This window comes from Loxodonta africana, chromosome Y, assembly GCF_030014295.1.
Source record: "Loxodonta africana isolate mLoxAfr1 chromosome Y, mLoxAfr1.hap2, whole genome shotgun sequence".
Classification (NCBI taxonomy): domain Eukaryota; kingdom Metazoa; phylum Chordata; class Mammalia; order Proboscidea; family Elephantidae; genus Loxodonta; species Loxodonta africana.
The window spans coordinates 22,612,198-22,637,220 of record NC_087370.1 but is presented as its reverse complement, the minus strand read 5'-3'; the positions used below and the strand labels follow the sequence as shown (position 1 = coordinate 22,637,220).

General features: G+C 41.8%; 1 protein-coding gene across 1 annotated transcript in view; it reads right to left on the bottom strand.

Moving 5' to 3' along the window:
* Nucleotides 1-25,023, bottom strand: part of LOC135227246 (zinc finger protein 208-like) — an 82,583-nt gene that overhangs the window by 22,373 nt on the left and 35,187 nt on the right. The window lies entirely within an intron of this gene.

Sequence of the window (25,023 nt, the reverse complement as noted above, 5' to 3'; positions counted from 1 at the left end):
AGCCTCACCCACATAATGCTAAGGATAACCCAGTTTTGCATAGAACTCACCATTTTCTTCTCCAGCTTCTGGGAGTCTATGGAATGACGTCTCTGACCCCAAGAAGCCACTTCCAGGAAGAGGGACAGGACTGGAAGCAGAGGCCTGGGCAGTCTGGAGGCAGATGAATAATGTTTGGTCCACACACCAGTGACAGCAATTGAAATCCTTCCCTGTGATTGATGGATGTGCCAGAGGGTCGCCTGAGGTCCCCAGCTGCCTGGACTGGACTAGTTCTCCCTGCACCACACCTGAGGTCTGAAATGGAAGAAGGATGGGGAAGAAACAGTGTGGAGGAAGCAGGGAGTGACAGGCCTTTGGCCTCCTCCCAGGCTCAGGGCAATGCTCCACCCTGAGGGCCTTTACACTAAAGGCAGAACAGGCTCCAGCCCCCACAGCACACACCTGCATTCTTCAGGAAGCTCCACAGGCCTCTCCTTTCTGCAACAAGATCACACATGGAGGAATTTACCTCTCCCACAGCATGAGAAGCAACCAGGCCTGGCCAGGCTACAAAACTTGAACCTGATTTCCTCCAGGGACTTAGGGATTCAATGGTCAAGTTGTGGGCTTACCTATGTACCTTTGTTCCTGGTGTCAGATGTTACTGTTATCTGACATTAACATGGATGAAATTTTAAGAACATACTTTTCATATATTGACAATGAACTCATCATGGTTCATTTATTTTTAAGTTATGTGCTGTAAAAACCTTCCACTGTGGCTTTCTAAAACTTTTTCATCTCACTTATGACACTGTAATATCTGATCAGTATTTTTTCTGTTCCTTTGGAAGTAACTAACATTTCTTTCTGCCCCTTGACTTGTCTCGTATTTTTTCCCCCTCCATTTTCAAACCATGAGAACACCACTCACTAAGATTTTGAGAAATCTGGGGGGATTCCTGAACACTTTTTCTTCCTGATATAGATCAACAAATAAATCAGAAAATCTTTATGCTTTCACGAAGGACCCGTCTCGTACTTCACTTCCTATTTCTTTTCACCCTGCTCCCTCTCCAGCTTGAGTCCTATTTCATTTCTTGGTCTCACTGTCAATGAATTCTCTGTTGCAAGATCTTTACACCAGTGTCTCCCCTCTACGAATTACCCTTATTTTTTATTTTCTGTAATACAGCTCTCTAATTTTAATTCACATCATTATTTCTCGACTAGTATTTCCAGCATAAACCACGAGCTTGTTCAGTATGTGGAAAACTCAAGTCCCATCCCAGAATTTCTCAATCAAAATTTGCATTTCAACCAGATCCGGGGGTTATGCACATTGACATTCAACCGTGAGAAGCATTCAGTGATGTACAGGAATGAGCAGTCTATGAAGGGATGCCCTTTCATCCATCCACACCTCTATTGTATCACTGGCTATCTTCCTGATTCACAATCAATCTCCACGTCCAGGCCTCCTCACAGTCTTCCCTAATTTGTTCATAACAAGCTCCTGCCTGACATCATTCAATCATCGTTGTCACTTCCAAATTCTATCTGTGGCATAGGAAATGCTCAGTGCCCATCAGTGGCTGTCCATGGGCCTTCCAAAAGCCCAGAGTATTCAGCACGGTTCTAAACGATCTGTTCCAATCCAGCTCACACAAACCTCACCACTCACTTGTTGTTTTCTGTGCTTTAATCATCTCTGACTTCCATCAATGAATAGATAATACTGGGTTCTCTGCTGTCTCAGGGATTTACACATTTATTTTTCCCAACTGAAATACTCTTTCCACCCCCACCCATACAAAATGGTATCAGCTCTACACAACACTGCATGTAGCTAAAAAAAAAACCATTTTCTGAATCTTCACTGAGATAATTTCCCTTTTCAAGCAGTTGCACCTCACTCTCGGGTTAGGTCTTTTTAATACAGATATCACATATCCTTAGTTTTTCATTCTTTCTTTAAAACTGTCTCCCAAGCTAGATGATGAATCTATGGGCAGACACTCTGTATTTTGTCTTCTTGTTCCTTCTGGCCTTTGACACTGATCATTGAGGACACACACAGATTATTACCTGTTATATATAGTCCTCAGCAGCACTATCCAAGAGTACTTTATGTGAAGATAGACATGTTCTGTTTCTGTACACTCCAATATGGTAGGCACTAGGCCTATGTGCCTATTCACCACAGAATATATGACTAGTGCAAAGAAGGAACTCTACTTTTAGTTTTAATTACTTTTAATTGAAATAGCAACACACAGCTAATGGGCATCACAGCTCAAGTGAACTCCCCAGACCCTTAAGCAACCAACAGGGCAGAGAGGGCATGAAAGCTGCCAGCAGCACAATGCAGAGCTTCACAGTTTTGGGCTTGCTAAAAGTCTGTCACATAGGGAAATGGAACATTGCACTCAGTTTGCTTTTACTTGCATCATGAAGGTTAATGTCAACCTCAATTGGATTTACGTCATTCTGAAAACCTCAATGACATTTAAACATAGAAATGAGTGGGAATAACTGAGGGGACAGGAGGGGCACTTTCTGCAGAGGTGACATTTGAAGTGAGACAAGAATTATAGGAATTATTGAGTTCCTAGAGTCTAAAAGTTTTCCTCTAATCAGCAGAAATACTTGGTGCGAAGGCCGAAAGGCAGGGAAAATGTTGACATGTCTGAAAAAGATTTTTCTAAAAAGATGTCAAGAGCCTATGAAATATGAGGGTTTTCTAAATTTAAGTCAGATGTGGAGGGTCTTGCCAGAGAGGGTAAAATATGCGGATTTTTTCTGGATGTGATTGAGAGTTGGCTTGGTTTACATTGTTGATATCTGCCTCTTGCTGCTGGGTGGAGGCTGTACCTTCCTCTGAAAAGAGAAATAGGAGAAGAAAGTTGAGAGCTGCCTTCCTAAGGGAGCTCCCCTCTCACGGTAGCTTGGACTGTTTCCCTGAATGCAGTGAATGAATGAAGGCGGGTGCAGCTTACCGGCTGGGAAAGCCAGGTGAGAAGTAGATTTGTTCAGGTGAGATTTTAAAAGCTCTGTCTTGGACACGTTAGGTTTCAGAGCGTTACAGTCCTTAGTGTTCCAGGTGGGCTATGGGAAGGACTTGGTGTCTGAGTCCATTGGGACCCAAGAGCCTGAATCTCATCCTGTGGGCCGTCTTCTGCTGGCCACGAACAATCACACTGTGTCCTCTGAAACAGGCTGCATTCCCACTTCTGAAGCTGCAAGCTAAAGGAGAGGAAGAGCAGAGTGTTGGCACGGATGAGGCCTTTAGCAAATAATTAATGGCTCCTGGCACAGATTCTAACGTCTGACAGCAGACATTTGGTTTCTGTACTAAGGGACTGGACGAGCTTGATGCAGACCAGGGGATGGTAATTACAGTCAACTTCTGGATGAAAAGCTTCTTTTTTTCTGCTTGACTTTCAAGGCTCTGTGAAGACTTCTCCTGAGTGAAGACATCCCTTATTTTAACTGAACCACTCCTTATAGTTGTACATGTTACAGTGAATTCTTTAGATCTTTGTAAACACCCAGGCGTATTTGGAGGAAGCATGAGAACCTGCCTTTTTGGTAACTTTGAAAAAGGCCAACATGGAACTTCATGTGGTTTAACCTGTCTTGTTCAAGAAGAAATTAAATGACTACCGTGTGTGTGTGTGAGAGAGAGAGAGAGAGAGGGAAAAGAACCAAATAAAATTAAAAAGCTTTCTTGGCTGAAAAAAAAAAAAACTGATATTGTCATGGTATCTGAGGAGTATTTCTTAGATTCTCACCGAGGAAAACTCAGTAGTTTTGAATGAAGGCTTGAATTTGACATGAAGTAACATGACAACAGTCATGTCTTCAAAGGAAAGTCCCATCCAGAATGGGAGTACTCCTAGAATATCTATCTCTAGAGAAGGAAAATAGGAGGCACCACATTATTCAACACCATGTTGAGATTAAAAGTGCTGTTCAAAAATTGGTTTTACTGTACGCAGTTTTAAAGTTTTTGACTCATACTATATTTTTACAATTTAAAAAAAGAAGCACGTTTCTTTTCTCCACACACTAGCTTTCAACAATGGATTCTGAGCTACAATAGCAAAAAGCTCAAGGAATAAAAGACAAAACAGATCAATTAAGACTCTCAACAAAGGGAAGAGACAATCTACAGAATGGGAGAAAATACACTGAAATCTGTGAGAGCTGGAATTTGACAGGACTGCCTTCTTTTTCTGGGTCTTGAAATTTTTCCACCTTTTACGCAGCGCAGCCTTGCCACTTTTTGGTCACTTCTTTAATGGAAAATATTTGAGTTTTCCTACTCTGACAGGTTTCCACCTTAGAGGTTCCAGCTTTCGCAGGTTTCACTGCATTTGGGAATCATACATGCCATAAGGGTTTAGTATCCAGGACAGAGAAAGACCTCCTAAGTGTTAGCAACAATTGTAAAATTGGGCAAACAACTGAAGGAGACATTTCACCAAAGATGATAAGCAAATGGTCAATAAACACATGAAAAGATGATGAATGCCCTTGTCATTAGGGAAATGCAAACCCAAACCACAAGACACACCACCTCATCCCTAGGAGGATGGCTACTATCAGAAACAACAAGAGTTGGGGAGAATATGAAGAAATTGCCGGTGGGTTGTAAAATGGTTCAGCCTCTGTGGAAAAGTGTGCCTGTTTTTCAAAATGTTAAACATACAAATAGCCTATGACCCAGAAATTTCCATTTATAGGAGCGCAGATGGTGCAAATGGTTAAGTACCCGCTTGCTAACCAAAAGACTGACGGTACGAATAACAACAAAAAGAGCAGATGTTGAGGCTGCTGATGAACAACCATATACCTCATGGGACGTGGTTCCTTGCTTTGGAGGTTGAGCGTTACGCTTTCATGGGACATCACAGTTAACTGGCCTAATAACGTGTTGAGTGATTTAACCTCCTAGTTCACTGTGTGGTGCCTGGGGTCTTACAAGCTGCCATCCAAGGCACAAAAGTTGGTCTGTATTCACCTGGAAGAACCGAGGAAAAAGTTGAGTCAGGAAAAGGAGGAGGATAAGGAATGTGTGGTAACTGCCTCCATGAACAGCTGCCTCACTGGCCATGAGAGTAGAAGAACAGGAGAGTGCCTGGCTGCCATTACGGAATATCTTCATCGAAACTTCTATAGCAGAATCCTGATCTAAAGAGGGAAAATGCACAACAGAATTTCAAATTCTTAAGGACTCCAGGCTTCCTGGAGCCATGAAGGCTGGATGAACCCCTGAAGCTATTGCCCTGCGATCATCTTTAAACCTTAAACCAAAAATATCCGTTAGAGTCTTCTTAAAATCGAAAAATAGTTTAGCTTAAGTAGTAAACAATGAGCCTTGAGCATTCTGCTCTTTAGAAAACTGTGTCTGTGGGATCAAACTGACAACAGCAACTCAGAAGAGCTGACAGGAACCCTAGGGAGCACTGAGTTTATGTTAAGGGGAGAACAACTGAGAAAAGTTCAGTGAGAATGGTTGTGTTACTGGAAGAACATAATCAATGTCAGTAAACGGTACCTGTAGAAAATGTTGAATTGGTGTATGTTTTGCTGTGTATATTCTCCACAACAAAATTATAAAATTATGTAATTAAAGAAAACAAAAGTTGGCACTTTTCACCTGTGGCAAAGACGCCATGATTTGCTTTCCTTAAAATTACAGCAAAAAAACCCTACACTACAGCTCTACTCTGTCACGTGGTCTCACCATGAGTCTAAAATTACCTCAATGATACCTAACAAGTAGATACACAAAAGTCTTGAAAGTAGGGATGCAAACAGCTATTTTTACACCAATGTTCAAACACCACTATTCAAAATAGCAAAAAAGTGTAAAAAAAAAACAAATGTGCATCAACAGACGCATGGATTAAAAAAAATAGAATATTATTCGGCCATAAAAAGAGATTAAGTTCTCATAAATGTTACGCTATGGATGAACCTTGAAAACTCTATGCTAAGTTAAACAAGTCAGAAACAAAAGTATAAATCTTGTACAATCTCACTTAAGTATCTGTAATAGGCAAGTATATAGAGACCAAATCGTTACTAGGGGAAGATGGGAGAGAGGAGGGGAGTTAATGCTTAGGCGACACCGACTTTCTTCTAATGGTGATGGAAAATCTTGGAAATTGATAGAGGTGATAGTTGCACAACATGGTGAAAGCAATTCACGTTGAATTCTGCATGTAAAAATGGTTGAAAAAGGAAAAAGACTTGTTATATTTATATTACCACACACACACACACAGGTACCATGAAATGACACTATTAAGAAGAAAGAAAGAAATTTAGTTTCTTGGTTGGAATGTAAGTGAAAGGAGGGAGCTTTAGATACTGTGAGGATATAGACAGGAAAACTGGTATTTCTAAGATTTCACACCAACCTCAGGCTGTACTAACCTAAAGAAATAAAATCACATTTCAAGAACTGCAGTGTGTAAAGAATTGGTTTTTTAAGGTAATTAGATCTAGATCACCTGGTTAATATGTGAAAAAAAGACTCCTTCCATAATAATAATTAAATATATATGTACACACATAACAGGAACTATAATTCATAGCAACTTTAAAAAAGATTAAGCACTGGCACTCTCAATAATTTCTCCAACAGGACACTGAAATATAGACACTTGAAATTTGCTCCATAGGGTTTTCAGCGCTGTGACCTTTCAGGAGCACATAGACAGGCCTGTCTTTCAAGGCACATCTGGGTGAGTTCAATCCACCAACCTTTCCGCTAATAATCTGAACCTTTTCCGCCACCCAGGGCCGCCCTACTTCACTCTTTCACTGTGTAAAATAATTCTTATACAAGATGAGGGACCTTTTCAACACTGCAGTGTCGCTGACCCTCTAAGATCTGAAGTATATGGGTTAGTGGCGTTACACGGGCCTCCCACCTTCCCTTCATTCCTAATTTTCGCCGCTCTGACTCTAGGAATACGCAGGCTTTGTGCTCCAAGAAGCCGTGGACTTTTTAAGGACTGTGCTTCCTTGGTAGCAGAAACAATGGTTCTGAAACAGGCTGTCAGCCATAGTGGAAACCCCAGGCAACACCCCTCCCCCCCCCTTTGTCTTGCTAACCACAAGCTTGTTTTGAGCAGGAAGTCGCAGCAGGTACTGGCTGGGTCCATTGACTAGCCCTAGTTACACCCTGAAGCATGCACAGATTGAAATCACATCCTACACCTGACCCTCCCCCCCACCCCAATATAGGCTAAAGGCAGAAGACTCCAGGTACCAAACCCAGCCCCTGAGGCCACTGGAAACAAAAAGCTCCCCAACTCCCCTAGTCAGCCAGCACGTGGCCATAAGGTCACTAGACCCCAGGTGCTCCTTGTATGTGCAGACAATAAACTTGCCACTTTCTGTTGCCCTTGCAATCAGTGTCCATCTTATTTCAATCGGCTAATAAGACAGGGCAAGAACCCGAGTGGTTAGGTTACAGTTCAATTCCCAGTACCCAATCTAGCACAGACTACACACCCAGGGTGTTTCATCTGTATAAATCGTTCGTCGCCTGCATTAAGACCATTCAGCAACATCACATTTTATATCGGACCAACTACGACTGGCTGTATGGTTTCTCACACAATCGTGATGAAAATTTCTGCCTTAACGCCCCAGGAATTCCTCGAAAGGTGCCTGTATTAAATGTTTTCCTCCTGAAACTGGGATAAACGTGCTCCTAAACGTACGTACTATTTCCAAGTCATGTTTGTTGATTGCTCATCAGTCCTAAATACATATACCCATTAAAGGAGGAGGTTATATTCCTCGCCACAATCTTCATTTCCCCAGGACCACTAATACTCAACAAAAGTCCTGCCTGATGAAGGACAGAAAAGAAAGAGGAGCCGTTTCAGGCAGGGAGACTGTGATCACTATGCCCCTTGAAGTAACAACAGATTTGCATTTGAGTTCAGACACTACCACTGAGTAGATATTTGTCTACGGGCGAGGTATTAAATTTCTCCGAGATTATTAGACTTCTGTAAAACGTTACAAATCGTCGCTCCCTGGCAGTGGTGTTTGGAGGCTCAAAGAAGGTCCCTTAGACGAAGTCCTCGACCCCGTGCCCAGTCCTCCAGAAACAGCTCAGTAAACGGTAAATATACGCAGGGGCCAGCAGTGACTGAGGGCTGAGGAGCAGCTCAAGGTAACCGCGCACCTGTGTCTCCACAACACGTGGGGACGCGCCATTCACACGCCGGGAGCGACCCGAGCCCCCAGGAGGCCCGGGACCCTGCATGTCTCCGCGTTTCCTTAGCAGCACAGGTCTGGGCGGCTCCCACCACCTCACCTGTCCACGCACCGACACACACAGGCCTCCAGGAAGCAGTTGCTGCCACACACCGGAGGAGCCGGTCGGACCCCGACCAAGGAGGCACACTTCCGCTTCCGGTGAGCAGGAGAAGCAGCAGGACTCCAACAGGAACACAGGAACTAGTGATTCATCTCATTCATTGGACATATGGGAAAACGTAAAACAAAATAGCAATGAAAATATTCATGAATTTATCAAGGAAAGCAGGTGATATGGCCAGGTAGCATTCAAACCAAGGAAGCATTGAGCATTGCATATTTGCAATTTATTTGTCTAACAGAGCACACACGAGTAGGAAAAAAATAAGCATATAAAATCACAGCTGATCTTAGGTACAATCAGGTAGGTTCCAACTCATAGTCACCATACGTACGACAGAACCAAACACTGTCCGGTCCTGCACCATCTTCACAACCATTGCTATTCTTGATCCCATCATTGCAGCCACTGTGTCAATCCACCTCATTTAAGGTCTTCCTCTCTTTCGTCTACTTTAACAAGCATGATGTCCTTCTCCAGGGACTTCTCCCTCCTGATAATGGCCAAAGTACGTCAGACGAATTCTCGCCATCCTCGCTTCTAAGTAGCATTCTGGTTGTACTTCTTCCAAGACAGATTCCTTCGTTTTTCTGGCAGTCCATAGTACATTCATTATTCTTCACCAACACGGCAACTCAAAGGCATGAGTTCTTGAGTCTTCCTTATTCATTTCCAGCTTTTGTATGCATATGAGGTGACTGAAAATACTATTGGTTGGGTCAGGTGCACCTTATTTCTCAAAGTGATATTTCTGCTTTTAACAGTTTAAACTGGTCTTTTGCAATAGTTTTGCCCAATTCATCATTTGATTTCTTGACTGCTGCTTCCATGGGTAAAAGTTTCTGTAAAAAATAGCTCTAAGAAACTCAATAGGAGGATGCTCTTTAGTAGCAATTACAGAGGGGCAAATCAAAACCATAGACATACTATTTCACTTCCACTAGGATAGCCAAATTAAAAGAATCAAGAAAAAAAAGTTAGGATGTAGAGAAATTGGAAACACCTATTGCTAGTCGGAATGCAAAATGGTAAAGCCCTCCAGCAAAACTGTAGTGGTTCCTCAAAACTAAAAATAGAACTTTCATGTGACCAAGCAACTCCACTCCTACTTACATAACCAAAAGACTTGCAAGCAGAGGCTCAGAGACTTGTACATCCATGTTCACTGCAGCACTGTTCACAATAGCCAAAAAGTAGAAACAACATAAATGCCCATCTACATTTGAACGGATAAACAAAATGTAGAAGAAATGAACTATCAGTACACATGCTACAATACGGATGGAGCTGGAAGACATTCTGCTGAGTGAAATAAGTCAATCGCAGAAGGACAAATACTGTACGACTTGACTGATGTAAAAATGCAAACCCAAATCCACCGCCATCCAGTCGATTCTGACTCATGGGCAATCCTATAGGACAGAATAGAACCGCCCTATAGGGCTCTAAAGCTGTAATATTTACGGAAGGAGACCATTACATCTTTCTCCTGTGGAGTGACTGGTGAGTTGAAACCGCCAACCTTTCAATTAGCAGTCGAGTGCTTAACCACTCCGATACCAGGGCTCCGGAAAAAGACAAGAAAAGCAAATGTGTGGAGAGGAAATTTCATTAGTGGTTATTGAGGTGAGAGGGAAAGGAAAACGAAAATGAGATGGGGTTAAAGGTGATAGAAATACCACAGTGATTAAGGGCAGTGTTGCACGGCTGATTATTCTAATAACTACCGGTAAGTTGGAACCTGTAAAAAGTTGAATTAGCAAAATTTGTGTAATATATTCACAACACTAACAACAACAACAAAAGTTCTTGCTGAGGCTGCTTAAATCTCATGAGATTTAGAGGTTTATGACCATGGTTTCATGGGACATCCCAGTTAATTGGCCTAATGACATGTTTAGTGCTTCTGTTCTACCTTCTAGTTTGTTGTGTAGCACCAGGTGTCTTAAAAGCTTACAAGCTGCCATCCAAGATACACAGGTGGACTCTGTTCACCTGAAGCAACAGAAGAAGGAGAGTCAAGAATAGGAGGAAGATATGGAATACGTGGCTAATTGGCTTCATGAACAACTGCCTTCTTTGCCATGTGATCAGAAGAACTGGATTGTGCCTGGCTACCATTAGTGAACATTTTGATCAAAGATTTCATAAAAGAATCCTGATGAAAACGGGGAAAATGCAGGACAGAATTTTTAAAAATTCATGGACTCCAGACTTCCTGGAGCCAGGAACGTTGGATAAAGCCCTGAAACTCTTCCCCTGAGATAATCTTTAAACCTTAAACCAGTAAGAATTCCCTGAAGTCTTCTTAAAACCAAACGATGTTTAGCTTAACTACTGAAAAATGTCTGCATTGAGCATTATAAACTTTTAATGACTATAAGGTATCAAATTGACAGCAACAACTCCAAAGATTTGACAGGAATCTCAGGAGTCAGTGAATTTATGTTAATAGGGGAAGAACAGCTTAGAAAAGGATGATAAGAATGGTTACACACCTTGAAGAATATCATCTGTCACTAAATTGTACATATGGAAACTCCTGAATTAGTGTATGGTTTGCTGTGCATATTCCCAACAAAAACAAAAACATTAGAAAAAAATTTTTAGATTCAACAAAAGATATATAACAAAGACTGTTTAAAAGATTTATTGAATGTTATGAGTTACATGAAATGTGTTGTCAAATCAGAAGTGTCAAATTTTCTTTGGGTTAAAAATTTATGTGTCAGCGTGCCTGATACTAGACAACAAGCACATGATACTGTCATAATTTTATTTTTTAATTAGTCATTATTTCTTTTGAATCTAGCATCATCTGAGGCAATGTCTTTAATGGGGAATTCCCATCATTTACCTATGGAGGTTTTTTTTTTTTTTAATTACTGTTCAGATGTTTAGAGACTTAATCCAAAACACCAAATCCAAACCTATTACTGTGTAGTCAATTTTGAGTAGAACTACCCCATAGGGTTTCCAAGGAGTGGCTGGCGGATTTGAACCAACTAACCTTTGGTTTAGAAGCAGAGCTGATAACAACTGTGCACCAGGGCTCCAAAAACTTGATGACCTTGTTATACTTGGGGTATCCTGTATTTTTACGGAAATAACGAGGGCCTTCTGTTTTTCTTTGCCAACTGCACTTTCCCCTCACAAGGCATTTTCATAAGTGCCACTATGCCAATTTTTTTCATGTTGCTGTAATAAAAACTAGCATACAGCGCTTAGCAAAATACTTCATGGGAAAAGGCACGGTTGCAAAACAAAAGTAGAAGGTACACATTGTTTCTGTAAAAATATGGTATCCTGACTATATAGTATTACATCTCAAGATTACTATGTGTTATATCCAAAGTTCTTTGAAGATAAGGTTAGTTATTGTTCAGAATTTTTTTTCCTAAATTTTTTAAATTGACTTCATTTGACTTTGCATTACTTTTGTAATTAATTCCCATCAGATCTTTCATGTTTAAGAATTATTATAAGTTAATCATGGCCTTTTAAAGTTTTGTCGTTTGCATGTAAGTTTTTATCTTGCTGCCTCACTGAAAATGCTTGATCAAAATAGTCCAACAAAAGATGGACTACATTGGACGTATGAAAAAGGTGTGATATTTTGAAGATGGAATACACTAGGCTGAATTAAGATTTCCAGATCTCTCGTGTAGAAGTTGATGGGTTTACAGACTGCTGCTGATCCAGGATTATGTAGAACTGAAAGTAACTACACAGGACTGAGTGGACTAAAAGATTACTATGATTACAGTTACTAGATCAGACTCAAGCTTGAGAACAAAAGAGGACAGAGGAACATACAAATTTAATGGTCTGTGAGGCCAGCTCACAAACCAAGCTTCTACCCTTAAACAACATAAGGGAAAACAAATAGGGATTCCAGTTTCTTAAACGGTATACAGCATTTCTTTGGTAAGATCAAGTCAATTCCACAAAAACACAGGTTTTAGATAAAACCGATTAACTTGCCAGAGTCTCACATGGAGATATATCAGACCCTCTGCCAAAACCTGATCACCAAAAAAAGTGCCCCACAGAGGAAAATAGACAATGCAAATGGGAACTCATTTTCCCAAAGTGATCACTGAAATTCCGAAATTCTACTAAAGTCAGCTTATAGCGTTTTGGAACATGAACCCCAAACCAGTGCCCAGTAGAGGGAGCCCCAGGCTCACCTGTTGTCTTACTCATCTAGTGCTGTTATATCGGAAATACCCCAAGTGGATGGCTTTAACAGCTCTTTTCACTTTCTTCTGAGTGCTCACCACAATTGTCTTTGATGTCCAGAATTCCACCAACACTCTCTTCAAGGCAATCTACGCTTCTACTCTTGGGCACTTTAAAACTCGTCCAGCCTCTATCCATTCCCAGTTGAAAAACAGCTTCCACATATTAGGTATCTGTCAAAGCAGCACCCCACTCCTACTGCCAAATTCTTAGTTACCTAGTACTGCTATAACAGGAATACCACAAGTGGATGGCTTTAATAAACAGAAATTTGTTCTCTCACTGTCTAGAATACTGCAGGTCCAAATTAAGGGTGCCATCTCCGGGGGAAGGCTTTCTCTCTTTTGGCTCTTGGGGAATGTCCTTGTCATCAGTCTTCACCTGGTTAAGGAGCTTCTCTGCCCAGGTTTGCAAGACAACTTTTTCTGAGAATGTACAGGTTAGGTACACTGTTTGTATCCAGGGACCCTGGGGAAAAGCTGACAACATTCTTTCTTAGCTCGGTTACAAAGAGAAACATTTCTTTAGATACCAGATTAAGCCTGTACGAAAATTAACTGTTGTCATGTAAAAGCGGAAATAACAAAATGGAGTCACAAGGCCTAAGCTCGAACTAGCCTTTTCTGGTACACTGAACGCTTCTATTTTGAAAGCTCTTACACAGAGGGAAAGGAAAATCAAAGAAGTATCCACATTGTTAGATTACGTGTCTATCATGGCACAGAGATTGGGATTACTGACCTGTTGATGTCGAGTGGATTACAACTCATAAGGACTCTATAGGACAGTATAGGATTGTCCCATAGGGTTTCCAAGGCTGTAATTTTTACAGAAGCAGACTGCCACGTCTTCCTTCCGCAGAGCAGCTGGTGGGTTTCAAACGCCTATCTTCCATTAGCAGTTGAACACTTAGCCACTGTGCTAACAGGGCTCCTTTTTCATTACGAAAAGATGAAAATAAACACATTTAGATATCCGTAGGTCAAATTCTACTCCACCAAAACTACAATTTAGAAGCTTCCTGACATAAACAACTTGGTTATTTAACTAAAAATGAGAGGTGGCAAACTACAGAATGTGTATCTTTTCATGATTCGAGAACCAACTCACATGATAAGGAAAACAGTTGATGAACTGTTGTAGATGGAAGAAAGGAGAATTCTCTGACTAAACCTCTGTGTTGCACATGCCTTCTTTTATCTGTTAGTTTTGAACTCCCAGCGGATCAACAGTTCTATCCAAGGACTTGTCTGACTTGGACATGCCCACCCAACCTCACGTCTTGGCGATTCTTGGAATTTGAGATTTTAGAGTTGTAAAGACCCCACATCCAGCCTAGTCTCTTATCCAGGTGGGTGAGGGGTAGAACACAGATTCATAGGCCCTCAAGATCTCAGCATAGCAAGGTTTTATAAATTTTTGTACGAGCGACTTATCTGATTTGTAAACTGTTACTTAAAGCACAGTAAAAATAAAAAATGATGAAGAAGGAAATGGTTTGTGAGACATATTTACAACAATCAAAAAAGGGATGCTGAATCTGCTGAAATCTCATCAGATTTGATTTCTTGGGTTGGGCGTTTAGGATCACGTTTTCATGGCATATTCTGATTAATTGGCCTAATAACATGCTTAGTACTGATACTTTCTAGTTTGTTGCATAGTGACTGGTGGCTTAAACACATACAAGGGGCCATGAAAGGCATAGCAGTTGGTCGGTATTCACCTGGAACAACAGAGGAAAAACGTGAGACAGGAATATAAGGAAAATAAGGGAAGTGTACGTAATTGTCTCCATGAAAAACTGCTTCAAGTACCATGAGACCAGAAGAACTGGATGGTACCCAGCTACCATTAATGAACATTTTGATCAAAGACTCTATAGAAGAATCCTCCTAAAAAGGGATAAAATACAGATAAGAATTTCAAAATCTCACGGACTCCGTCTTCTTGAATCCATAAAGGTTGAATGAACCCCTGAAACTATTGCTCTGAGATAAACATTAATGCTTAAACCAAAAATATCCCCTGAAGACTTCTTAAAACTGAACAGTAGTTTAACTTAACTACTAAAAAATGCATGCCTTGAGCGTACTACCCTTTTAAGAACTATCTATGTGGGATCAAATTGACAACAGCAGCAGGGAAGATTAGATCGGAAACTTAGGGAGCAATGAATTTATGTTAAAGGGGGAAGAAGAACGCAGAAAAGGAGGATGAGAATGGTTACACAACTTGAAGAATCAATGTCACTAAATGGTACATGTAGAAACTGTTGAATTGGTGTATGTTTTGCTATGTGTATACTCAACAACAACAAAATAAGTAACATTCAGAGAAGGTCCTTATCTCTTCTGAGCTGCTTCTGAGTGTTCTTCATGTGGCTTGTCAACTCTCTTCCTCCATCTCAGTTTCTCTGGCTTACTTGTTGGGTCTCTTTTATATCTCAAAAGACATTGACTCAAGACACAGCCAGCACTAATCCTGTCTCATTAACATAACAAAGGCAACCCATGCCCAAATGGGAATATAAGCACAGATATACAGGGCAGGATTCATGACAATACTTTTGGGAGAGAGAATTCAGTCTGTAACGTTCCACGCTTTGGCCCCCAAATTGAATATATCTGCCACATGCAAAACCCATTCACCCCATCACATCATTCCAAAAGTCTTAAATCAACTCTAAGTTCAAAATCTCATCTTCCAAGTCATCTAGATCAAATACGGGTGAGACTTGAGGCATATTCCAACCTCGGACAAAATTCCTCTTCATCTGTGAACCTGTGAAATCTAGGCTACAAATTATCTGTTTCCAAAGTACAATAATAGAACAGACACAAGGTTGACATTTCCATCACAAGAGGGGCAAATTAGAGGGCAAGAAGGGATAAGGGGCACCACATAAGTCCAAAACCCAGCACCCCAACATATATTATCCCTCAAGTCTTCAAAATAATCCTCTGTTCTCTGAGAACATCCAGGCAATGACCCTGCATTCCACAGTCTAGGTGTTGACCATGATCTTTGGATTCTGGGTGTAGGCCCCTGAATCCTGAGCTTCAACTTGGCCTTTGAGGCCCACTGCGATGGCAACACTGCTCCCTTGCCTTGGGCGGCCCCATTCTTCTAATCCCTCCAGCAACCCCACCACCTCAAACCCAATAAACCCTGTTCTTTTTTGTATGTGTGCTTTAGTTGAAAATTTACAGCTCAAGTTAGTTTCTAATACAAAAGTTTATACACACATTGTTATGTGACCCTAGTTGCTGTCCCTGTAATGTGACCACAGATTTCTCCTTTCCACCCCGGATTTTCCGTGTCCATTCAACTAGCTCCTATCCCTTTTGCTGTCTCATCTCGCCTCTGGACAGGAGCTGCCCGTTTAGTCTTGAGTATCTGCTTGAACTAAGAAGCACACTCTTCATGAGTATCATTTTATGCGTTATAGTGCAGTCTATTGTATGTCTCAAGAGTTGGCTTTGGGAATGGTTTTAGTTCTGGGTGAATAGAGAGTCCAGGGGTCATGTTTTCTGGGGTTCGTCCAGTCTCAGTCAGACCACTAAGTCTGGTTTTTTACTAGAATTTGAGTTCTGCACGGTGCTTTTCTCCTGCTCTGTCAGGGGCTCTCTATTGTGTTCCCTGTTAGGGCAGTCATTGGTGGTAGCTGTGCACCATCTAGTTCTTCTGGTGTCAGGGTGATGGACCCTCTGGTTTATGTGGACCTTTCTGTCTCAGCACTACACAGTCATTCAAAACCCTTGGCTTGTCAGCATGCTGGGTGCTCTTCCTGACCCTTTGACTGTGCTGGTACTTTCTGTGCAGTGAAATCCCCCGCTATTTCTGTGAGCTCACCAAAGTCCTCAAGCTTGCCTACTCCAACACCTTCATCAATAACCTTGTGTTATATATTGTGACAGACGTCATGGTTTTTCTTCCTCTTGCTTGGATCCTTTTCATATATGCCAAACTGCGTATTATATACTGAGCATCTGAAGAAAGGAAGGCAAGTGACTTAGTTACCTAGAGTTGCTGTAACAGAAATACCAGAAGTGGGTGGCTTTACCAAATTTGTTTTCTCACACTTTAGGAGGCTAGAAGCCTAAATTCAGGGTGCTGCCTTTAGGGAAATTCTTTCTCTTTCTGTCGGCTCCAGGGGAACGTCCTCGTCTCAGGTCGTGTTTTTCTGTTCCTTGATGATCTTCACGTGATGTGGCATCTGTTTCCCTCGATCTCTGCGTGTTTGTTTGGTTGCTTCCTTAAAATTTCTCTTTTTATATCTCAAAAACAGATTGGTTTAAGTAAGTAAGATTTCTGAGATTACAAAAATGATTCGTACTATCTTCACTAACACTGTCTCCTTAACATAAGAAAACCCACTCCCAGGCGGAATTATAACCACAGGGATAGGGTTTAGGATTTACAACACAGATTTCTGGGGGACACAACTCAATACATAACATTTTACTTTTTGACTTCCCCAAATTCATGCTCTCACCACATGCAAAAAACATTCTCCATGGCCCACCATCCTAAATTTCTTAAATCGACTCCAAGCCCAAAATCTCATCTTCTGAAACCTGTAAATGAAATATGGGGCAAAATTACTTTGCATCTGCAAACCGGTGAAACGTAGACTACAAGTTATCTGTTTCCAAAGTACAATGGTGGAACAGGCACAAGGTAAACATTTCCATTACAAATGGTTGAAATCGGAGGGAAAGAAGGGATAATGGGCACCAACCAAGTTCAAAACCCAGCAGAACAAATTTCATTAGTTCTCAAGGCTTGAAAATAATCCTCTGTTCCTTGAGAGCATCTGGGCAATGTTCCCACCCTCCAGAGCGTGGGTGTTGGCCATGCTTTCTGGATTCTGGTTGGAGGTCTCTCGGCTTGGGGTTTCACACCTAACTTCCAAAGCCACTGGGTTGGCTACTCTGCTCCCTTGGCTTTAGGTAGCCCTATCCTCCTAGTCTGCCTGAGTGGCGACTATTTCCCCTCGACCCAGCAGACACCATTCTCCTGCCCCTTGAGCATGCCATCCCCACTCCCTCAGCTTTCAGCAGCAGACCAATCCTCTTGGCACAACTGAATGGCAGCCCCACATGCCAAAACCGAGTTGCTGGAGATTTAAGTCTTTGAAACCTAGGAGGGTGTGTCTGCACCCTTTGAAACCCAGGAGTTCTTGGCTCCACCCTTCGACAATCAGTCAGCCCTGGTTCTAGTGTTCCTTCCAACTTCTCTACTGATCTCAGAGCAGCTGCAGGGATTATTCTTCTTTTGGAGGACAACAGATGTAGCTCCTCTGCCCATTTTCTTGCCTGTAGAATTCCAAGAGGCAGAGGTCTTTCCTTTTGCAGCCACATCCTTGACAAACATTCTAGGACACATGTCCTTAGTTTCTTCAACAGAATTTTCCAAACCTTTAAATTCTATTCTCATGTTGCACAGTTCATTTTTAAGTCCATCTCTTTCCTCTTGCATTTTACTATTAGCAAAAGAAGAAACCATGTGACCTCTTTAAGACCTTGCTTAGAAATCCCCTTGCCCTTATATCCCGGTTCATCAGTTATAAGTTCTGCCTCCCACAAAACATTTGGACATAATTCAGGCAAGCTCTTTGACGTTGCCTAAAAAGAATTAGTCCTCCTCCATCGTCCAATCACAGGTTCACCTTTTAAAGCCCCAGCAGAAGCACATTTAATGTCCACGTGTCTAGCAACATTCTGTTGATGGCACCAACCTACTCTCTGAAATGATGGAGAATTTTCTCTAGGGCTCTCCTCACTTCTTTCTGAGCCCTCACCAGAATTGCTTCTGATGTCCATAGTTCTACCGACCTTCTCTTGAAGACCATCTAGGCTTTGACTATTACGCACATTAAAACTCTTCCAGGCTTTTCCTATTACCCAATTCGAAAACCACTTCCGCATTTTAGATATTTTTTAGAGCAGCATCCCACTGACCCATAACAAATTCTTAGTTGTCTAGTGTTGATATAACAGAAATAGCACAAGTGGGTGGCTATAACAAACAAAGCTATTTTCGCAACAGTTTAGGGAGCTGGAAGTTCAAATTCAGGGCACCAGCTCTAGGGAAGCCTTCCTTTCTCTGTGGCCTCTGAGGAAAGGTCCTTGTCTCTTCTCAGCTTCTGATCTCAGTTTCTTGCTTATCTTCATGTGGTGTGGCATCTGTCTTCCCCCAGCTCTGCTTGTCTGCTTGATTGCTTGCTCAATCTGATTTTTTTTACATCTCGAAAGAGATTGACTTAAGACATACCTTACACTGATATTGCCTCATTAACATAAACAAGAAACCCCACTCCCAAATAGGACTATATCCACAAGTATAGGGATTAAGGTTTATAACACATACTTTTGGGGGATACAGATTCGATCCGTAACGGGAAGTATAAAGCATTTTCTCCTGAGGGTCTCACCTCTCTTTTGTCTCCTCGTTCTACGAAGCCTGCCTGCTTATGTCTGTGTGTTCTATATCCACATCACTTGGGCAGGGGTCTTTGACGTTCTGTACACGTTGGTCGCTTCCATGACAAAGCCCTTCATCTACAACTTGGTGAACAAAGGCATAAAGGGAGCCCTGCAGACATTTCTCTACAGTGAGTCTTCCTGCCAGAGACATCACCAATGTCCTGTGCTGGACACATGAGTCCACGGGTGATGGAACAGTGCAGTTAATAGTGTGAACTCTTAGGTTTTCCTTTCCTGGCTTGAAAATCTTGATGCCACCTTAATAGAAGGTGGTTTTGAGAAATATGCTTAGCTTCCCTGTGCCTCAGTTTCCTCATCTGGGAAAGAGAGGCTATGACAAAGTGTGCCACATGTGGTTGATATGAGGATTAAATGAGCTAATATGGTAAATCACCAGCACAAGAAATACCACGTGAAGTTCCAAGTAGATGTTGGCTATTGTTATGTAAAAGGGAAGTTTTGATGTGTCCCTGGATTTTGTCCCATACTGTTAGGCCAGTTTTTGGCCACGTGCAACGGCTTCCACCAGGGCTGCATACCCCAGGATGCATGTAGGATGTTCAGCAGCCTCCTTGGCCTCTAAAACACTAGAGTGTATTAGCACGTGCCTCCCTCGCAGTGTTTCCAGATATTGCCACATATCCTGAGGTGGAAAATGATCCCCAGTTGAGAATCACTGGTGTAGGGGGAGTGTCTCCAAAACAGAAAGAAAACATTTCATAAGGCTATAAGGAAATAAATGGGGACTACATCCTTGTCACATCTGGGAATTTGGGAAATATGATTAGGGACTGGACTTGTGTTAAAAGAGTAGCAGGGATGGAGACTTACAATTTTCCTAGATTCGTATTTTCTACAATTCACTCCCCCCCCCCTTTTTTTTTTAATGTGCCTTTGTAATCCTTGGCTAAAGAGTGAACCTCAGGAGTGAGTTCAGGACTGAGTTAAAAGGCTGTCTGGGGGCCATACTCTTGGGGTTTCTCAGTCTCTGTCAGACCAGTAAGTCTGGTTTTCTCTTGTGAGTTTGGATTTTGTTCTACTTTTTCCTCCAGGTCTGTCTGGGATCCTCTATTGTGATCCCTGTCAGAGCAGTTGGTGTTGATAGCGGGGCACCATCTGGTTGTGCTGGACTGTCTGGTGGAGGCTGTGGTAGTTGTTCATTACTGCTTTACCTTGTGTCTGTGCTGTTCTTCATTATTCCTTGCTCCAGACAAGGTGAGAAAAGTGGAGTATCTTAGATGGCCACTCACGAGCTTTTAAGACCCCAGATGCTACTCAACAAAGTAGGATGCAGAACACTTACCTTTTAAAGTGTGTTATGCCAATTGAGCTAAATATTAATGAGTCAATGGTCCCTAGCCCTCAGTCCAGTAATTCGGTGCCTCAGGGAATTTGGATTTGTCTATGAAGTTTCCATGACCTTGGCTTGATCAAGTTCTGCTGACTTCCCCAGTATTCCCTAGTGCCTTAGCCTTCATCAAAGCTTCCTCTTAACTATTCACTAGTATTTTTCTTTCCCTCCTCGCCCTTCCATTGTAACCATCAAAGATTGTTTCTGTGTGTAAAACTTCCTGAGTTTTTTAATAGTGGTCTCGAACAGTATTCGTCCTTTTGTGATTGACCCATTTCACTCATTAAAATGCCCTCCCAACTCATCTGTGTTGTGAGATGTTCCGCAGATTCATCATTCTTCATTATATTTGCATAGTATTTCATTGTGTTCAGGTACCATAGGTTGTTTACCCATTGTCATGGGTTGAATTGCATCCCCCCCCAAATATCTCTCAATTTCGATAGGTCATCATTCCCTTGTATGATTGTCTACCATTTTATCTTCTGATTTCTCTGTGTTGTAAATCCTATCACTATGATGTAATAAGATGAATTAGCGGCAGGCAAAAAAAAAAAATTTTTTTTTTATATTGATGAGGTCTACAAGCCTAGGTAGTGTCTTAAGGCGATCTCTTCTGAGATATAAAAGAGAGAAACCATCAGAGAGACATGGGGACCTCATACCGCCAAGTAAGCAGCGACAGCAGCAGTGTGTGTCCTTTGGACCTGAGGTTCCTGCACTGGGATGCTCCCAGACCAAGGGAAGACTGATGACAAGGAACTTCCTCCAGAGCCAGCACAGACAGAAAGTCTTCCCTTGGAGAGGACAGTGCCTTGAATTCAGACTTCTAGCCTTCTGGACTGTGAGAGAATAAAATTTCTCTGTGTTAAAACCATCCACTTGTGGCATTTCTCTTATAGCAGCACTAGATGACTAAGACATCCATTCACCTGTCGATGGGCACTTAGGTTATTTCCATCTTTTTGCTATTGTAGACAATGCTGCAGTGAACATGCGTATGGGTATGTCTATTTGTGTGATGGCTCATTTCTCTAGGGTATATTCCTAGGAGTGGCATTGCTGAATCCTATGGTATTTCTATTTCTAGTTTTTTTATGGAAGCACCAAATCGTCTTCCAAAATGGTTGTACCACTTTACATTCTCACCAGCAGTGCATAAGAGTTCAAATCTCCCTTGTCTGAGTCATCTAGTGCTGCTATAACAGAGATACCACAAGTGGATGGCTTTAACAAAGAGAAATTTATTTCTTCACAGTAAAGTAGGCTGAAAGTCCAAATTTGAGACGTCGGCTCCAGGGAAAGGCTTTTACTGTCAGCCTTCTCCTCAATCTATCCCAGCTTTGGAAGCCTCTCTGAGCAGGGACCCTGGGTCCAAAGGACACACTCTGCTCCCGGCAGTGCTTTCCGGTATGAGGTTCCCCTGTCTCTCTGCTCACTTCTTTTTCCTTTTATCTCTCATGAAAGGTGGTGCATGCCACACTCCAGGGAAACTCCCTTCTCACTGGATCAGGGAGGTGACCTGGTAAGGGTGTTATATCCCACGCTAATCCTCTTTAACATAAAACTACAATCACAAAATGGAGGACAACCACAGAATACTGGAAATCATGACTTAACCAAGTTAGTATTTCCGGGGGGACATAATTGAACCCATGACATCCCTGCAACCTCTCCAGCATTGATTTTTGTTTTTTTTTTGTTGTTGTTCTTACGTGCCAATAATGTTGGGGTGAGAAGGTAGCTCATAGTTTTCCTTAACTTATTGTGGTTTAGGTGAAAGTTTACACATCAAGTCAGTCTCTCATACAAAAAGCTGTGCAGACCTTGCTATGCAGTCCCAGCTGTGCTCCTCTTTATGAGACAGCACATTCCTCCTCTCCACCCTGCATTCCCCGTGTCCATTCAGCCAGCTCCTGTCCCCCTCTTCCTTCTCATCTCGCCAGCACACAGGAGTTGCCCACATAATCCTATGTGTCTGCTTGAGCCATGAAGTTCACTCCTCAGCAGCATCATTGTCTTATAGCCCAGGCCAATCGCTGTGTGTAGAGTTGGTTTTGGGAATGGTTCCAATCTTGGGCTATCAAAGGGTTCGGGGACCTTGGCTGTCAGGGTCCCTAGGTCTCAGGCAGACCATTAAGCCTGGGCTTTTTATGAGATTTGAAGATCTGCATCCCACTATTGTCCTGTTCCATCAGGTATTCTCTGTTGTGTTCTCCCAGGGCAATGATCACCAGCAGCTGGGCACCATCTAGTTCTTTGAGTCTCAGGCTGGTGGAGTCTCTGGTTTATGTGGCCCTGTTTCTTGGGCTCGTATTTCTCTTGAGTCTTTGGTGTTCTTCATTCTCCTTTGCTCCAGGTGAGTTCAGACCAATTGATGCATCTTAGATGGCCGCTTCCTAGCGTTTAAAACCCCAGCGGCCTCTCACCAAAGTGGAATGCAGACTGGTTTCTTAATACATTTTGTTATGCCAGTTGACCGACATGTCCCTTGCAACCATTGTCTCCAGACACCTGTCCTTACTACTCTGGCCTTTGAAGCTTTTGGTTGTATTGAGGAATTCCTTTTGGTTTTCTTCAGTTGTACTTCCCATCGCCTACATTTTTGTCTGCTATCTAGTTAGTGAATATCCCTCGTTCCCTGCCTCATTGTAGGTTTGATTTGCATTTCTTTAATGGCCAGTGATGGTGAGCATTTTCTCAATCCTGTTAGCTGCCCCACATTACCATTATTAATGAAATTCTGCAGCTTTGGAAGTTATCAGAAATGAAATGGAACTCATAAAGATCAATATCCTAGGCATTACTGAGCTGAAATGGACTGGTATGGACCATATCAGACATTTGTATGACCAACTATGCCAGGAATGAGAAATTGAAGAGGAATGGAATCGCATTCATGATCAAAAAGAACATTTCAAGATCCTGCATTACAACACTGTCAATGACACCATAATAGCCATATGCCTACAAGGAAGAACAGTTAATACAAATATTATTCAAATTTATGCATCAACAACTAACGCCACAGATGAAGAAATTGAATATTTATTCCTCCAGAAAGAGAAATGAAGTTCTGGTATATGCAAGGTGATCGATGAACCTTGAGCGCATATTATGACGAGTGAAATAAGCCAGACACTAAAGGACGAATTTCATACAATTCCGTTTATGTGAAATGTCCAGAACTGGCAAAGGCAGAGAGAACAGTTTATTCTTAGTTACCAGGCACTGGAGGGAGTGGAAATGGGGACTTATTGCTTGTTGGGTACAGAGTTTCTCTTTGGGGTGATGAAAAAAAACCTCTCTTATTCTTTAGGTGAAACATTACACCTTAAGTTAGTTTCTTATTAAGAAATTTACATAGATATTGTTTTGTGGCATTAGTTGGAATCCCCTGGGTTCCCTGTGTCCATTTGACCAATTTCCCTGTCCCTTCCTGCCTTCTCATCCTGCTTTTGGGCAGGAGCTACCTATTTGGTCTTATAAATCTAATTGAACTAAGAAGCACATTCCTCATGCTTATTACTTCCGGTTTTACACTCCTGTCTAATCTTTGTCTGATGAGTGGGCTTGGAGAATGGTTTCAGTTAACGGTTTGCAGTGTGTCTGGGGGCCAAGGTCTCGGGGGCTCCTCCAGTCTCTATCAGACCATGAAATCTGCTCAAACATGAATCTGAGCTCTGTTCTACATTTGTATCATGTTTTGTCCGAGAATGTGTGTTGTGTTCCCTGGTAGTACACTCATTGCTGGCAGCCAGGCACCATCTAGTTGTTCTGGTCTCAGGCTGGTGCAGTCTCTGCTTCATGTACTCCTTTAGTACTTTGGGCTAATATTTTCTGTGTGTGTGTGGTTTTCTTCATTCTCCTTTGCTCCAAATGGGATGGGATGAAGAATTTTTGAAATAGGGTTGATGGTTGCACAACATTGTCAATGTAACTAATGCATTTGTACACTTAAGATATTTAAAATGGCAAATGTATTTTTTACATGTATTTTACAATAGTTTTTAAATTCACTTATAAGAAACAAAAACAAATGATGTCTACTTAGTTCATACAAAAAAGATATAAGAAACTTCGATAGATTCTGCACCCTCTGTTATAAAAACAAAACAAAAATGGGATGCCATATTTTTCATAGTTTTGAAATTGACTATTTTTAGAGACGTATTTACTAAAAAATTGTGCATCAAGTACACAGTCCCCATGCACCCCACCTACACCCAGTGTTTCTCCTATTAACATCTTGCATTCCTGTGGTGTGGGGTACGTTTGTAACAACTGGCACATCAATAGTGAGACGTGGCTTTTAACTAAAATACATAGACTTCATCAGGGTTCATTCTTTGTGTTAGGTTTTGATAAATGCATAATGTCATGAGTCCATTATTACATATCCTACAGAATAGTTACGCAGTTGTAAAAATTTCCTGGGCTCCACCTATTCGTTCCTCCTCCCTCTCCCCAAACCCCTGGCAATCAATGATCTTTGTACTGCCTCTACACTTCATACTTTTCCAGAACGTCATCAGCTTGGGATC